Source organism: Stomoxys calcitrans, chromosome 5, assembly GCF_963082655.1.
Source record: "Stomoxys calcitrans chromosome 5, idStoCalc2.1, whole genome shotgun sequence".
Lineage (NCBI taxonomy): Eukaryota > Metazoa > Arthropoda > Insecta > Diptera > Muscidae > Stomoxys > Stomoxys calcitrans.
In genome coordinates, this window is record NC_081556.1 from 148,213,118 (window position 1) to 148,224,600 (window position 11,483).

Consider the following 11,483-nt stretch of genomic DNA (forward strand, 5'->3'; position numbering starts at 1 on the left):
AAATGACCAAATTATTGCAATACTAGTCCAAATCGGGCGAATGTATAGGTGGCAGCTATATCTACAATAAGTCTGAACCGCTTTCCATGATATTCACCAATAGATCCGTGGAGCGAATTTAGATTCGGATCATTATCTTGTTGTAGCAAAGGTTCGCACCTGTTTGAACATAGCGAGGATAGTGTCAGATCACTGCACGGAAGCTCGACATTAAAACGCTGCAAACACAACGACATACTCTACTCGACTGACCCAACTGCTTAAAGAAAGCACTCCTTGTTCCGATGAATAATTGGCGCAGTGGCAAACCATTGACCACTCCATGGAAAATGCTGCGAAATCCGTACTTGGGTACCGGAAGCATCCCCCAAGAAACCCATGGTACGACCAAGAGTGTCGAGATGCTACTGAAGCCCAGAATACAGAATACGGTATACAGAGTAACCCTGCAATCAGTAGCAACGCGGCAGATGAAGGAGAGGTATCGGGAGAAAAGGAGAGAGAAGAAACGTCTGTTCCATAGAAAGAAAAAGGAAATGGAATGACGTGAGTATTAATGAATTGAGATGTACAACATCAAACCGATGGTGCACCAAAGCCATCGGCACATCCTCCTGCAGAGACAAAGAAGGCAATATGGTAACTGACATAGATAGCATGCTGAGGATATGGAAAGAACATTTTACCCAACTGCTAGTGTCCGAAGTTTGGCGGCGAAGAGGATACCGCAGAAGTTATCAATTATGATGGTGTAGAATGTTTATCTTCTAATCAGAATGAGGCCCAAGTAGTGATGACCCGACTAAGAAATAACAAGGAAGCAGGAGCCGACGGGTTACCGGCTAAACTATTTAAGACCGGAGGCGACACACTGATAAGGCGTTTGCATCAGCTTATCTGCGCAATCTGGCTAGAAGAACGCATACCCGATGATTGGAACCTCAGCCTACTATGTCCCGTATACAAGAAAGGAGACAAGACTGAATGTGCTAAGTACAGAGCAATAAGTCTCCTCCCTATCGTATGCAAGATACTCTCGAGCGTACTGTGTGAAAGATTAAAACCTAAAGTCAATAAGATAATTGGGCCCTCCCAATGCGGCTTTAGACCTGGTAAATCCAACCTAGACAAGATATTCACACTGCGCCAAATTCTGGAAAAGTCCCGGGAAGCACAAATCAACACCTAACATCTCTTTGTTGACTACAAATCCGCTTGCGATACACCATTTCGTTCAAAGGTATTTCAAGCCATGTTTGAGTTTGGTATCCCTGCAAAATTAATAAGACTCTGCAGGATGACACTTGCTGATACGCGTTCCTCAGTAAGAATAGAAAAGAATCTCTCCGAACCATTTAATACCAAACGAGGTTTTAGACAAGGAGACAGCCTATCGTGTGATCTCTTTATTATCCTGCTGGAGAAGATTATACGAGATGCAGATGTGAATAGATATGGCACACTAATCACAAGAGAACACATGCTACACGCCTATGGCAACGACATCGACATCATAGGTAGTTCACCGGAAGTAGTAACTGCAACCTTTGAAAGAAACGAATGACTGTCATTGAAAATGGGTCTGGCAGTTAATGGAGATAAGACGAAATGGATGGTTTCAACTCCCAAAATGCCTTGTACAACCGAGCAGATAAAGAAAATGAAGAAAGTTGGGAACCAAAACTTTGAGATAGTCAGTAACTTTATAGCAACCGAAACGAATGACACCAGTTTTGAGATAACGTGAAAAATAATACTGGCAAATAGATGCTACTCTGGATTAGGTAAGCAGTTTAGAAACCATCTCTTGACAGACGAAGATTACGCTATACAAGACACTGATTCTACCCGTGTTGTTATATGGTTCTGAGGCATGGGTACTTGTGAAAGTAAATGAGGCAGTGCTTGGAGTATTTGAGAGAAAGATACTTCGTAAAAAATATGGACCAGTTTGCGTTAATGGAGAATATAGGCGACGTATGAACCACGAGGTGTAAGACGACGATAGCATAGTTACACGCATCAAAATATAACGGCTGCGTTGGTCATGTTGTCAGAATGGATGAGGAAGCTCCAGCAATGAAGTCTTTTGTAGGCAAACACGTTGGTACACGCAAACCGGGAAGACCAAAAGCCCGATGGAAATATGAAGTGATGGGACACACCTCGAAACTTGGTGTCAGAGATATTAGAATGAGCACAGAAGATCGAGGCGCTTGGAACCCCATTCTGCCTTCGGCTAGTGGAACAAATGTTCTGTCATAGTCAATAAAGTATATAATTCTCACATATATATATCACCAAATATTTACTTCTATGGGTAGCACGGAATTTTTAATTAAAAATTTTCTTTATAGAGGTTACTTTATAGTCTTTAGAGCGCACAACAAGCCAATTACTGGCTAAGGTGTATGTCCATAGTGACATGGGGCGGACCTTACCTAGCAAATTTTTGTACAACTCTTTCCTCGAAGCCTACCACAATATCAAAGATGTTTGGTTGAAATCGGTTCAGTTTTAGATATAGGTCCCATATATATGTTCGTCCGATTTTTAGAAATATTGCAATAAAGTGGGCATTTGTTAATCGATTCTCTTGAAATTTGGCAGGAAGGATTTTCTAATGACTTTCTATATAACTGGTGAATATCAGATTTATATATAGTTGCCATATATGTACATCGCCCGATTTTCATATCTAGAGCCACTGCAAGCGCATGGCTAATATTACCAAAATTGTGCACAACACTTTTCTCGATGTCTGCCACAATATCTAAGAAGTTTGATCAAAATCGGTTCAAATTTGGATGTAGCTCCCATATATATGTTCGTCAGATTTTGGTTAATTCACATTTGAAAACATCCGCCGAGGTCCATTAAAGTTGCTTCATAATTAGATATAGCTCTCACTTTGGTGTAGGGTATTATAAAGTCGGCACCACCTGAATTTTGCCTTTCCTTACTGGTTTTGCATCATTTTATATAATAATATTTATTATTTTTATTTTTTTTTATTTTATTTTATTTTATTTTTTTTTTATTTCATTTTATTTTATTTTATTTATTTTAATTTTATTTTATTTCATTTTATTTTATTTTATTTTATTTTATTTTATTTTATTTTATTTTATTTTATTTTATTTTATTTTATTTTATTTTATTTTATTTTATTTTATTTTATTTTATTTTATTTTATTTTATTTTATTTTATTTTATTTTATTTTATTTTATTTTATTTTATTTTATTTTATTTTATTTTATTTTATTTTATTTTATTTTATTTTATTTTATTTTATTTTATTTTATTTTATTTTATTTTATTTTATTTTATTTTATTTTATTTTATTTTATTTTATTTTATTTTATTTTATTTTATTTTATTTTATTTTATTTTATTTTATTTAGTTTTATTTTATTTTATTTTATTTTATTTTATTTTATTTATTTTATTATTGAAACAAATTAATTTCGAATAAAAAATATTCATATAAAAAATTGACTACTTAAGTTTCGTATATTATTGTTTTTGTTATTTTGTTCACAAAAAGGAGGGAAGAAAAGGCAGGTTTGGTCAACAACAGAAATGAGGAGGTAATTTTTCTTGGTTTACAATTTCTTTTGTTTTCATTTAGTTTGTATTTTGTAAAGCATTTATTGTTTACCAAAGCGTTTGTTCATTTTATTTCTTTTAAAATATAATTTTTTTAAATAGAACTTCTTTAGTGTGTGTTTTAAACTTATCACTAGTCATTTGTTATCGATATTATTTTTTGTTTTTCTATATTTAAATAAGACAAACTAAAAGTTAAATGGGTAAAAGTGAAAACAAGTATGACAATGAACGGGTTTGAAAACTTTAAGCTGTTTGAATAAAGTAAGAAAAGTTGGGAGGTGAATTCTTATAAAAAGTTCATATTAAAACTCCCATCTCCATTTACCCTATACCGTAATAAGGTTTGAATGTTCGGAAAAAAACCATTGTCTTCAAGAAAACTTATGTCAATAGCTGGAGGCTGCACAATATTTTTATACCCTACACCACTAGTGTGGTACAGGGTATTAAAACTTAATGAATTTGTTTGTAGCACCCAAAAGGAAGAGAGATAGACCCATTGATAGGCATACCGATCGACTCAGAATCACTTTCTGATTCGATTTAGCTATGTCCGTCTGTCTGTCCGCCTGTCTGTCCCATCTGTCTGTCTGTCTGCCCGTCTGTCTGTCCACCTGTCTGTCTGTCCGTCTGTCTGTCCGCCTGTCTGTCCGTCTGTCGGATTCTCGACATTACTGGTGAATTTCATGGAAAGGGGTTCGGATTTAGATATATCTATCATATATATATATATATGGCCCGATTTTAACTTCTGGAATCACAGCAATCGCATTTATTGACCCATCGTGCCAAAATTTTGCAAAACGCTTTCTTCAACAACTGCCACAGTAGAAGTTTGCCCGAAATCGGTTCAGATTTGGATATAGCTCCCATATATATGTTCGTCCGATTTTGAGAAATATTGCAAGAAAATAAGTTGCAAATTTTGCCCATGAACATTCCATTAAGGAACAGGGGCAAATTTCTCACATTTCAATGAGTGCAGTCCGATTCAAGTTTAAGCTCAATGATAAGGGGCCTCCTTTTTGTAGCCGAGTCCGAACGGCATGCCGCAGTGCTACACCTCTTTGGAGAGAAGTTTTGCATGGCATAGTACCTCACAAATGTTGCCAGCATTAGGAGGAGGAAACCACAGCTGAAAATTTTTTCTGATGGTCTTGCCAGGATTCGAACCCGTGCTTTCAGTCTCATAGACGGACATATTAACCTCTGCGCTACGGTGGCCTCCAAGAAAGTGCTTAGTTTTAAATAGATTCTTTCGAAATTTTGTAGAAAGGATTTTCTTATGACTATCGTTAGATTTGGAATTAGTGCTTAATTTCCAACAAACATATTTTCAAAGTTTTATAAAATTTTGATAAAAGTTTTGCAAGGTGTTTGAATAATCCATTTCTAAAAGCTTCGCTTCATTAGTGAAGCATTTTAAGTCACTTCTTTTCAAAAGGCCCAACATTTTAGAATGAGTTTTTGTTTGTTGCTCTTTCGGGATGAGCTCAATGGTCGTAGATTTTCTTTGCAAATGGAAAAGGAAAGCCAGAGATGGCAACACACACCTACCACTATGAGACTCGTTTCGTCTTTGGTTTGAAGACTTTTCAATCATATTAGATGTGATGATTTCAGGGGCCGTACGTTGATATGTTGCACTTGAATCGTATTTTTTGCGAAAACGCCTTTATAATAGAAATACCACATTAACCACGCTCGACAACCTTGTCCATTAGCTGTACTTTTCCCAATGCATGTGTTTTCGTGTAATGACAGATTTTTTGTCTGCAACAGTTACACTACTTCCACGGTGCACATGATTCTGTGCATATGTTGGAAGTTGTATTGATGGCTTCGAACGCTAGATGGCGGCAACGGCTCTCGCTGTTGCTCCGTGTGCCTAGGTTCGAATCCCGACTGGGCTCTGCCGTTTTTTTTTTAATTTTTTGAAGTTTTTTGCCTGTTAGGGCAAAGATCATTAAATTTCACAATTTTTGTCTGTCTCCCATTCGAGAGGAGTTCATTGATCGGAGATTTTCTTTGCAAATGGAAAAGGAAAGCCAGGGAATTTAGATTAGTGAAAAAATCGTATTGTTTTTTTCTTATAATTTTCATTAGGTGATTTATTAAATGTTGGTTTTCTTCCATAGATAGAGGAAAATTAAAAACAAGTAAAAGCGTGCTAAGTTCGACCGAACCGAATCTTATTTACCCTCCACTATGGATAGCATTTGTCGAGTTCTTTTCCCGGTGTCTCTTTTTAGGCAAACAAGGTAAAGGAAGGGGTAAAAGAAAATAATTGCTATGCTATTGGAGCTATATCAAGTTATGGTCAGATTCGGACCATAATGAAATGAATGTTGAAGACCATAGTAGTCATTGTGTAAAATTTCTGCCAAATCGAATAAGAGTTGCGCCCTTTAGGAGCTCAAAAACTAAAATAGGGAGATCGTTTTATAGGAGAGCTGTAGTAGGCTATATAACGATTCAGAACATATTTGACACGTGTGTTGAAGATCATGTTGTACAAGTTTCAACCAAATCAGATAATAATTGCGCCCTATTGAGGCTCAAGAAGTCAAGATGCCAGATCGGTTTATATGGCAGCTATATAAGGTTATGAACCGATTTGAACCATAAATTGCACAGTTGTTAAAAGTCATAACGAAACACGTCATGCAAATTTTCAACGAAATCGGATAGGATTTGCGCCCTCTATAGGCTTAAGAAGTAAAGACCCCAGATCGGATTATATGACAGGTATATCTGGTTATGCACCGATTCAAACCAAACTTGGCACATTTGTTGAAAATCATAACAAAACATATCGTGCAAAATGTCAGCCAAATCGGGTAGGATTTGCGACCTCTATTGGCTAAAGTAGTTAAGACCCTAGATGGGTTTATATGGCAGCTATGTCAGGTTATGTACCGATTTGTGACGAAACACGTCATGCTAAATTTCATCCAAATCGGATAAGAATTGCGTTCTCTAGTGGCTCAAGAAATCAAGATTCAAGATCGGTTTATATGGCAGCTATATCAGGTTAAGGACCGATTTGAACCACACTTGGCACAGTTGTTGGAAGTGATACCAAAAGATCACGTGCAAAGTTTCAGTGAAATCGAACTAAAATTACGCCCTCTATTGGCTCAAGAAGTCAAGGCCCAAGATCGGTTTATATGACAGCTATATCAGGTTATGAACCGATTTGAACCATACCTGGCACAGTTGTTGGATATCATAGCAAAATACTTCGTGCAAAAATTCATTCAATTCGGATAAGAATTGCGTCCTCTATTGGCTCAAGAAGTCAAGACCCCAGATCGGATTATATGGCAGCTATATCAGGTTATGCGCCGATTTCACCCATACTTGGCACAATTGTTGAAAATTATAACAAAACATCTTCTGCAAAAATTCATTCAAATCGGATAATAATTGCGCCCTCTAGATGCTCAAGAAGTCACGATTCAAGATCGGTTTATATGGCAGCTATATCAGGTTATGAACCGATTTGAACCATACTTAGCACAGTTATTGGAAGTGATACCAAAACACCACGTGCAAAATTTGAGTCAAATCGGACTAAAATTGCGCCCTTTATTGGCTCAAGAAGTCAAGACCCAAGATCGGTTTATATTACAGCTATATCAGGTTAAGGACCGATTTGAACCACACTTGGCACAGTTGTTGGAAGTGATACCAAAAGATCACGTGCAAAGTTTCAGTGAAATCGAACTAAAATTGCGCCCTCTATTGGCTCAAGAAGTCTAGAACCCAAGATTGGTTTATATGACAGCTATATTAAAACATGGACCGATATGGTCCATTTACAATCCCAACCGACCTACACCTATAAGAAGTAATTGTGCAAAATTTCAAGCAGCTAGCTTTACACATTCGAAAGTTAGCGTGCTTTCGGACTAAAATTGCGCCCTCTATTGGCTCAAGGAGTCAAGATCCAAGATCGGTTTATATGGCAGCTATATCAAAACATGGATCGATATGACCCATTTACAATACCAACCGACCTACACTAATAAGAAGTATTTGTGCAAAATTTCAAGCGGCTAGCTTTATTCCTTCGAAAGTTAGCGTGTTTTCAGCCGACAGACGGACGGACGGACAGGGCTAGATCGACTTGAAACGTCATGACGATCGAGAATATATATACCTAATGGGGTCTGAGACGAATATTTCCAGGAGTTACAAACATAATGACGAAATTAGTATGCCCCCATCCTATGGTGGAGGGTATAAAAATAGTAAACAGTGTTAACGACGACTTGGACTTTGAAAATTGGAGTTTGTGTCTTAAGTCTTTTGTTTTCTTTGGTTTTATATGCATTTTTCAAAGAGTTGTATCTTATCTACATAAAATAGTCGAAGAAGAGCTAAAAGTCAAATGGTAGAATGTAATGGTCCTTGTTTTTAACTTGTAGAAATATTTTCTGTGGTGCTATAAAAGAAAGTTTGTTGTAAACAGTGTTAACGACTTGTTTGGGCATCCTTGCAAGCGTTAATTGTTTAGGAAATTGAAGTTTGTTTCTTAAGTCTTTTTGTTTTGCCTGGGTTTATATGAATTTTTTAAAGAATTGTATTTTATCATAACATAAAATAGTCGAAGAAGAGCTAAAAGTCAAATGGTAGAAAGTAATGGTCCTTGTTTATAACTTGGAGAAATATTTTCTGTTGTGCTATAAAAGAAAGTTTGTTGTAAACAGTGTTAACGACTTGTTTGGGCATCCTTGCAAGCGTTAATTGTTTAGGAAATTGAAGTTTGTTTCTTAAGTCTTTTGTTTTCCCTGGTTTTATATGAATTTTTTTTGAAGTGTTGTATCTTATCTACATAAAATAGTCGAAGAAGAGCTAAAAGTCAAATGGTAGAAAGTAATGGTCCTTGTTTATAACTGGGAGAAATATTTTCTGTTGTGCTATTAAAGAAAGTTTGTTGTAAACAGTGTTAACGACTTGTTTGGGCATCCTTGGAAGCGTTAATTGTTTAGGAAATTGAAGTTTGTTTCTTAAGTCTTTTGTTTTGCCTGGTTTTATATGAATTTTTTTGAAGTGTTATATCTTATCTACATAAGATAGTCGAAGAAGAGTTAAAAGTAAAATGGCAGAAAATAATGGTCCTTGTTTACGACTTTTAGAAATATTTTCTGTTATGCTATAAAAGAAAGTTTGTTGCTTAAGTCTTTTGATTTTTACTTATTGTGGCTTTAGATTGCTTTTATAATTCAAAATTAGAGAAAAATAAAACAAAAATGCTCAGCTGTTACAATAAACACACTTGGTGGACAAAATTTTGGAATAATTCAATCGTTTCTTTCGTTTCTTACAACTTTTGAATTTTATTTGAATAGGTAATACTTCAAAATTTCAATGATTTGGCAAGCTTATTTCCCAAACCATTTTCGAATTATAAAAAAAATTTGTCTAAGTCCAAAACAGAAATGTTTGTGCATACCAACAGCACTATGGGCAATGGTTCAGAAGGCAAAAAATAGAAATTAATCCTGAACTTGTGATCTATTGATCTGAGCAGTACAAAATCTTTTAAATTTTATAGAGAAGGACAAAAGTTTTAAGTTACAAGTGGTTGTTAACTCATTTTTTTTTAAGTAGGGTGACATAAAGGTGGTCGAACTCTTGACCTCACTGTAGAAGTCTCTTACTTACTGGATGCCATTTATATCTTTCAATGATTTTTAATTATTTTTTTTTTTGCAAACAATATTTGAAAGCTTTCATGACTTTTCGAAATTATAGAAATCTCTTCAGTATATAAAGAAGTTCACCTTTCAAACTACAATATTTTTAAAAAATAAATGTAATACTTGTTTTCACATTTTTCCCAATTTATTCATTAAATTCTATTTACAAAATTAAACAAAAAAATAACAAAAATAATTTTGATTTTGAAAAACGATTTTATTACTTTTTTTGTTCCATGAATTCGTATGAAAAAATAAATAGATAGCTTTAATGATTTTTAGTTTATCTACATTAGGGTGTTTAGTTAGTCCTAGTGCTAATTTTTTAATGTCCCTTATGATTTCTTAGTGTATTAATTTTGTTTGTTTTTGTTCTAGGCTTAATTTTTTAGGTTTTTTTTTCTTTGGTTTTTTTCTATATTGGTTTTATTATTTCCTTTGAAGGTTTTGTTGTGGTTGTTGCTGTTGTTTTTTCTTTCACTACTGATTTGTTGTTCCCAAAACACTCTTGGTTTATTTGTATCTATTACACCAGTTTTAAAACTGAAAAAATATGTATATGGTTATGGTTGTTATTTATGGATTTGCATGTGGTCTGTAGTGTGTCCGGTTTGGTTGTGTGTGTGTGTGTGTGTGTGTGTCAGTATGTTTGCTTTAAAATTGACCATTACATTTTTCATATAAAGTTTTACAAACTAATTTATTATTCTTCAAATTTTCCTTGTTGATAAATGGATGATTTATGTTTCTGTTTTTTTTTACTTTGGTTTTTGAAAGTAAAACAATGATTGAAAGGTATGTACAAAACATTTGTGAAGCTTTTGATGGAGAACAAAAATGTTAAAACTCATCAGTTTCACTCTTAATGTGACTAGTTTTTTGTTTTGTCTTAACTGGCTAGAAGTAATTGGTTAAAAAAAAATTTGACAAAAATTAAAAGTTTTGGTAAATTATTGAAATTTTTGAAAAAAAAATTTAAAATTTGTGTAAAAATTTAAATAGAATCTAAAAATTTTGTAAAAATCTCAAATTTTTGTTAACATTGATTTTTTTTTTTGATTTTTGTAAAAATTTTAAATCTTAAATTCTTGTAACACTTTTAATCATACCTTCCCCCAAGGAATGGGGTTATACTAAGCTCGTCCTTCCATTTGTAGCACCTCAAAATATTTCTCTAAGACCCTACGGTGTATGTATATATCTTGATCGTCATAGGCTATGTCCTTCTGTCCCTCCATGCGTTGGTTGAAAGCGCGCTATCTTTCGAAGGAGCAAAGGTAGGCGCCTGAAATTTTGCACAGATGGTCCTTTCTAATATACACTCATAGAAATTTGTTGGTAAAAACAGCAAAAATGTTTGTAACAGCTGCAGCAGAAAGTCTGCTGAAAATGGGACAACAGTAAAAATTTGAAATTTCAAATTCTTGTAACACTTTTAATCATACTCTCCCACATAGGATTAGGGTAGACTAATCTCGTCGTTCCATTTGTAGCACCTCAAAATATTTCTCTAAGACCCTACGGTGTATGTATATATTCTTGATCGTCATAGGCTATGTCCTTCGGTCCGTCCGTCCGTCCATGCGTTAGTCGAAAGTACGCTATCTTTCGAAGGAGCAAAGGTAGGCGCCTGAAATTTTGCACAGATGCTCCTTTCTAATATACACTCATAGAAATTTGTTGGTAAAAACAGCAAAAATGTTTGCTGTAACAGCAGAAAGTCTGCTGAAAATGGGACACCAGTGCTTTGCTTAAACAGCAAACATTTTCTGTTGTTTTCAAATGATAAAAAATTATAAAAAGCACAAAAATATCATAAATATATCAACAATTTGGTATTCTATTTTATCTTTCAATGTTATAAAAGTATGTTAAAATTTTGCTATGATTTGCTAATGTCTGCTAACTAACTGCTGCAGTTATATTTATGCTTTTAAACAAAAAATTAATTGGCAACTTTTTTTTTTTAAATGCCCCAATTGTTGATTAGAAATTCAAAAATTTTGTATGGATTCAGTCATAAGTTTCAAATTTTTAATTTAATATCAGCAGACAGTGTTTGCTAATATCAGCAGACTAATTTCTTTGGGTGTAGATCGCTTGGGATTGCAAAATGGCCGAAAGCGGACCACGTTTAGGTATAGCTCCCATATAAGTCGATC